At 32.7% G+C, this 6,807-nt stretch overlaps 1 protein-coding gene across 3 annotated transcripts in view; it reads left to right on the forward strand.

The window, feature by feature from the left end:
* Window positions 1-6,807, forward strand: part of LOC117117795 (sulfotransferase 1C4-like) — a 19,600-nt gene that overhangs the window by 8,273 nt on the left and 4,520 nt on the right. The window contains exon 1 of one of the 3 annotated variants that reach the window (XM_033262261.1): window positions 5,351-5,489. The exons of the other annotated variants lie outside the window; for them this stretch is intronic. The gene's annotated coding sequence lies outside the window, so the exon portion shown is untranslated. Of the gene's footprint in view, window positions 1-5,350; window positions 5,490-6,807 lie in introns of those variants that run through there. 3 annotated transcript variants of the gene reach the window in all.

Genomic DNA, 6,807 nt, shown 5'->3' on the forward strand with positions numbered 1-6,807 from the left:
TTTCTATTATTTTCATTTGAATTCCTTTTTTCCCTTTAGTCACTTTCTTTTTCTTTACGTTTCTTTTATTTTTATTCCTTTCCATTTTTATTTTCTTCGACTTTTTTTTCCTTCAGTTCAGTTTATTTTGTCCTTTTTTCTTTCGTTTTATTTCTTTTTTTATTTCATTTCATTTTCTTTCTTTCAATCCCTTTCATTATCTCTTTCTTCCGTTTTCTTTCTTTTTGTTTTTTTTTTCCTTTTCTTCTTTCATTTTTTCTTTTCTTTCATTTTAAGTTTGTTTTTTCTTTTTTTCTTTCATTTCATATTTTCCTTTACTCTCTTTTTCTTTCTATTATTGGTTTACTTTTCCTTTTCAAATTCTTGTTCTATTATCTTTATTGTTTTTTGTTCTTTCTCTACCTCTTCTCTTTCACTTTCTTTTCTTTCTTCTCATCTCCATTCGTTTTCTTTCCTTCATTTCTCATTTATATTCGTTTTTTATAAAAGAGATATTTACTGAAGCATGTTTTCTTTCAATAACATTAGTTATTTAGTTGACAAAATTTGTAAAATTAATGCCTTTTACTATTAATTTATTATTTTTACTATTGGATATTTTGGTGATTGATGTAGGTCTAAATTTGTATTTTATTCAACTTTAAAAAGCAAGAACAGAACAGGTGAACAAGCACATCTACAGGTGAACAAGCACATCTACAGGTGAACAAGCACCTCTACAGGGCCGTCTTAACACTGGAATGCGATAAATTGAAACTACAAACATAAGTCCAATTTACAAATAACAATTAAAATTAAGAAAAAAAAGATCATAGTCTAACAACAATCAGAACAGTGACAAAATGAAACCCAAGTGCAGATGTTATCAGCAAAAAAAAAAAATTAGATTTCAATTTAGAGTTGTAACATTCAATCACTTTGTTTGTGAAAGATGGAAAATAAGAATCTGATCGAATTGCTAAAAGAAGATTATTCCAGATGAGCACTATTCGTTGAAAATAAAACGATTTATGGGATTTTGTTTAACATTAAAGAATCTGACGAAAGTCTGGTGGCAGGACGGCCCTGTGAGCAATTAAAATGCACATAGTCATCTATAGAAATGTCATAAATTCCAAAAGAACTTTAAAAAAAAAATAAAGATATCTCTACGCCTAAAAGATAACGGTAACAAGTCAAGATGCTTAAGACGCGACTTATAATCAAGGTCGGGATATTGCAATAAATATATGGGCATACAGAAGTTTTTTGGTGAAGAAAATTCGATAATCTGGACAGAGCTTTGGTATACTTGGTTAGCATCAATACTGATATATTGTATATAGGTAATATTGATTTAAGGAATGCTGAAGAAGGTGGGCGGTAAGAATCAGTCTTGAAAATTCCAAACTGCTCGTGGGATAGTTTTGAATTATATTTAATCAATTATATACACATGTTATATACATATATATAATTTAAATTCTTTAAAGTTAAATTTTTTCTTTTTTTTTTTTTGTTTCTGATCAATGATTAATTAATTTGCTCTATATTTAGTTTCGTATTTCACTAACTTAGATAATTGCTTTCTGTATTTTGTTCATTTTGTTTTATTATATTATAATTGACCTATATTGTTTATAATTGTATCTATATTAAACTGGATGGGTGAGGTTCGCAGACTTTCTGTTATAGTGATTAAGTTCGCATTTGTGTCGCTGCCCACTCATTCATTTTTTGTTGTATTTGTATTCTAAATTTATTCCACCATTGTATTGCACTTTGTTTTTTTTTTTGCCAAATATAGAATAAGAAGAAGAATAATTCGTCTAATCACGTCTATCTTATTTAGTCCTAAAACTAAAGAATACATAATGAATACTCATGAAATAACACTCTCTTGTATATAAATTTAATTTATTCAGATATACCCTTTTAAAACTGCGGCACAAACCATCAGGTAGTGCATCCATTAAAACAGTAAAACAACCAAAGAAAAATACATAAGTAAAGTAAAAACAAAAGTAAAGCAACATAAAAAGTAGGCCCCCAGTGGGAGCATTGTTTTAACTTATAACCCATCCACGCTTTCTGTGTTGGCAATTCACTTAAATAACGAAGTAATGAACTAACAGGTTGTTGACTTTTTAGCTCTTTCAAGGACAGGTCTCATCTAGGCATGGCCTCATATTTCGTATCTTTAGCTTATGAAGTATCCCATCTTAAACCGAATTTAGGCCTAGCTCACAAGTGAGACGATAGCTAAATGTTACTGTCCCATGGGTGGGTGTGGGGTGGTTGGCTGTAGACACTTAGCTATCGGAGAATGTTGGTTTAGGACAAATGAGGTTATGGTACTCAGACCAACCATCTAACTTATAATAACTTATGATGGTCTATTCAAATTAGAAAACTATGGCAATAAAAAAGATCGGATCAGAATCCAACGTTGAAAGTATGTTAGCATTACACTGAGATGTGTTTTTTTTTTTTAATGTTTTGATAATAGTTGTTCGTAGTATTATCATGCTTGTTTTAAAAAAACAATTTTTAGAAAATTGATCATGACGGCAATACATTAAATTTTGGATGGTGTGGGAAATATTCTATCTTTCCAGGAATGAGCGTGATATTCTCTCACACAGGAAGCCTTTCTACAGAGTGACCCAGATGTCTGTCGATTGGGCATGGAGGGAAGATGGAATTTTTTTTTATCCGACCAAGTTTACAGTTAGCCTATGATATTATAAAGAAACTTGCCTTCAACTTACATCCTGGCATAGGTACATTTGTGTTAGTATCTTGTCCGAGTTTCCTGGGGTGTTTATATTAATGAAATAATCCAAGACCAATAAACAGTGGCGGCGCCAGTGGGGTGGGAGGGGAGGGGAAGAGGAATCTAGTCCCATCGGACAGGCCTGGATCCGGTCCGACGCCACGACTAGGCCGTCGGATCAAAAATTAAAATAATAATAATTTGCCTATCCAAGCCAACGTTATTTTGATTGCTAATCCCTAATATTGTTATCTAAATACATAATTTGGACCATAAGCCATAAAAACTCTCCCCGTGAGCCGTACCAGAGATTTATTTATTCCGGGCCGTCAACCGAGGCTCTAGTCGGCCCCTTGGCTCGGACACCTCCGTCGGCTATGGTCCCTTTGTCGGAAAACTGACTCTAAAACATCTTTGTTTATCAAGAGATTCCTGCCAGCATAACCATTCTCTATCTTGTATTAGTAATATTTAAAAAAAGATGTAAAAAAGGGATTATAAACTGCAATTTAATTTCAAATAATTCAAATATTGTATTAATTGCCAAAAAGTAAACATACATTATAGGCCTATTAATGCACGTTTGCTATTGTTTAATAAAATTGGTGACCTCACTACAAAAGGGAAACAAACTACTGATTTTATTATTCTTATTAATATTTAGAGCCCTGGTAATAAAACTTTCTGAATTGGCGACTCTATCGCTGGGCTATTTCAGAATAACCAACTTGGCCCTAACCAATTTATATGCGGTTAAAACGCATAAATGGTTAAGGGTTAGTCACTATACTTTCTCGTTGTAAACAATCGAAAGTGTATTGTATCTGCTTGACGCTAAATTATACTGAAAAGTCGGTCCTTCAATTCAATTCAATCTTATTACTCTATCTGGCAGCCATCAAGAGCTATTATCCGCCAAACAAACAATAACAATAACCATGAATACAATACAACAGTAACTAGGGACAAGAGGTAATTTTTAGCTTAATTATAATAGGGCCTATATAAGAAAGTCAGAGAGAGCAGATGTGGCACATTACTTTTTTTAGCACAAAATTAATGAGTAACAGATAGAGATGTAAAACCCTATAAGAAAAACAACACTTCATAATATCGCTTTTTTAAAAATTCAGCCATTTTTTTACGCATGCTCGACGGGCAGGTATAGATGTCCCTGATGGTAGGATAAATGGGCGAGGCCAAAGGCTGCCCTGATGCTCCAGTGGCGAAGCCCTCATAATCTCAGATAATTATTCATCATTTGTCTCTGTGTCGAATACCAAATGTAATTTAACACCTGAATTTTCACTATGAGAGATCCTATCAGATAATTGATATAACAAGCATGGAGCTCAAAAAATAATTTATTTGTTTATAATATCTAACGCGCTATACAAAATATTCTGGCGACCCTAATGGCGTCACGACCCATATCTTAACAAGGACTTTTAACTGTTAAAAGTTCTTGGTTTAACCAAGGCATTTGGTTTTGATTCAACGACAGGATAAATAATGCGAATAGCACAGAGGCCTTCTTGGCATGATGCGCTATAATGATGTAGGCTACTCTACTAGCTAATATTATTACCCACTTGCCTGTGTCGGAATAAAAGTTAAATACTGTTTTTGTCACGAAAACCAGAGACTCTATCAAATAAATTTTATAACATACAAATGTCCGAGTACTTAAGATCCGGTGACCCTACAAACTATTTTGGCGACCCTACTGTGGACCGCGACCATTAGGCCTATAGTTTGAATACCAGAGATGAAAGACTAACTCATTTAAATTAATTTCTACGAAAGGATAGATAGAAATATATTATTATTATTATTGTTTTTCACGTTTACTGGATGGATGGATGAAGAGAGGGCCAGCATGATAAGTTTGGTTGACATGACAGCAGGAAACTATTAGGCCTACTCAGCAGTGAGGTTGCTCATCAAAATTTCTTTTGTTAGGTGCACTTAATTCAGGCAAACAACTTTTACAAGCAGTCTGACAAAAAAAAAAAAAAGACTCATATTTTGTTGGATGATAATTGATAATAGTCACAAATATCAATATCACATATTCACACGCACAGACATGATCATGATATCACCCAGCCAGTGTTATTGTAGTATTCTATCATATTTAATTTTTTTCTAAAATGTTTTGGTAACGCTATCATAGTACGATATGATTGAGTTTTTTGCACACGAGACCTAAACAATCAGAGGCACTATGCCGAAGTAGTGCTTGATCGAGAATAGGAAAATTACGTGCAAATGAAAGTGATGACATCACAACTGACTTATAAATAATAAGTAGGCCTCATGTAAATTTATATAAGCACTTTCCAAGTGGGTAATAATGCAGGTATCCTGTAAATCATTATGTTCCTACTATTAGAATTACAAAGGGCATTAAACTGTCTACTTGCAGCTCTTAACAATTACCGGTATAACACATTTGTACTTCACTTTTTATAAGTCATAATTTTAAAAAAGGGGGTCTTCTACATCCGGCTCCACCCAATTGTCAGCCAATCAACATCAAGTTATCATCTATACCTATATTATTCCTTCATGATAAAACACTGTATGGTGAAAGACTAACATCACTCCCGAAGACGAATAGAGTACCAAAAACGTCTAGAGTACTTCTTTTTTATAAATATTCACGTATACCGCAAATACCATTGTCCAAAATACTGCTACTCCTGAGGAGCTTTTCGTCTATAGAGTCAAGGTATCTATATTTATTGTTATTATTTTACTTTTTCTAGTACCGTAATATCTTTATAATGTTTTAATGATTTTAGACTTATAATAGAGCGCGCAAAATACAAAACAAAACCTATAGGCCTATGTGCTGTAAAAAGTGTACAGATGGAAATACAATAAAAAAGAAAATTTTCTTCATCAAGCAATCACCCAAACCGGAATATGGGATACGCCCTTGTCGCTAACAAGATTTTTTTTTAATGAACCCTAGAGTCAGCACCTGTTAAGTCTCAGCCATCCCGAACTCAAGCGCATCTATGATCTTAAATGATGTAAAATTGAAAAAGATAAACAGCTGAGTCTCCAGTCGTGTTTTGAAAATGGTAACGTGTTCTACAAGCCTAATGCGTTTTCTTTCTGTATACGACTAAACACGTTTGTTTCACATAATTTAGCGGTAGAGCTTCGAATTTTCTCGAGTTGCTTGTTGTTCCTGTATTTTGCAAAAGTAAATAAAGCGCACAAGAGGTAAATCGATTATGTAATTTCTAACTAGCGCCCAAATTCAATAGTTTATGAAGGAGGCTGGAACCAGATGCTAGACTTGAATAGAGAATAATGTTGACACTTACTTAACATACTGCATTTGGCATTTTATTTAATACATTTACACATGAAACTGAAATAGGATATGACTGAGCTTTTAGCACACGAGAAAAATCAGAGGCACTATATCGAATTAGTGCTTGATCGAGGATAGGAACATTCGTAGAAAAATAAAAGTGATGACGTCACAACTGACTTGTCAATAATAAGTAAAGGCCTCATGTAAAGTTTTATAAGCACATTCAACATGGGTAATAATGCAAGTATCTGGTTATCATTATTTTCCTACCATTTCACTTATATAATGGGGTATGAAACTATATACTTTCAGCCCTTAACAAATATAACACATTTGTACTTCACTCTGTACTAAATTATATTTTTATAAATATATACAAACGATTGTGCTGTGCTTTTGTAACTTATAGAACATATTTTGACCTAGTTGATAAATCTTCCATTTGGAGCAAGCTTATTTATTGGAAAATGAATGACAAGTTCATCACTACCATCTTCAATATGTATGCAAAATATAATTCGTGTATAAAAACTAGTGTATTTCAGATTTATTTATCGATTACGGTACATCAAAAATAAAAAATCCATTTACAGTATACAGTATTTTAATTATTTGTAATTTAGAATTCGCTAAATACAAATCTAAAAGTTAGTTTAGGTTTTATCTATAAAAGGAGGGAAAATAAGTGTAAAAACTATATCATACATTATCAAACATT

This window comes from Anneissia japonica, unplaced genomic scaffold, assembly GCF_011630105.1.
Source record: "Anneissia japonica isolate Jap-2015-1 unplaced genomic scaffold, ASM1163010v1 scaffold234_len1672027_cov178, whole genome shotgun sequence".
In the NCBI taxonomy this organism is placed as follows: domain Eukaryota; kingdom Metazoa; phylum Echinodermata; class Crinoidea; order Comatulida; family Comatulidae; genus Anneissia; species Anneissia japonica.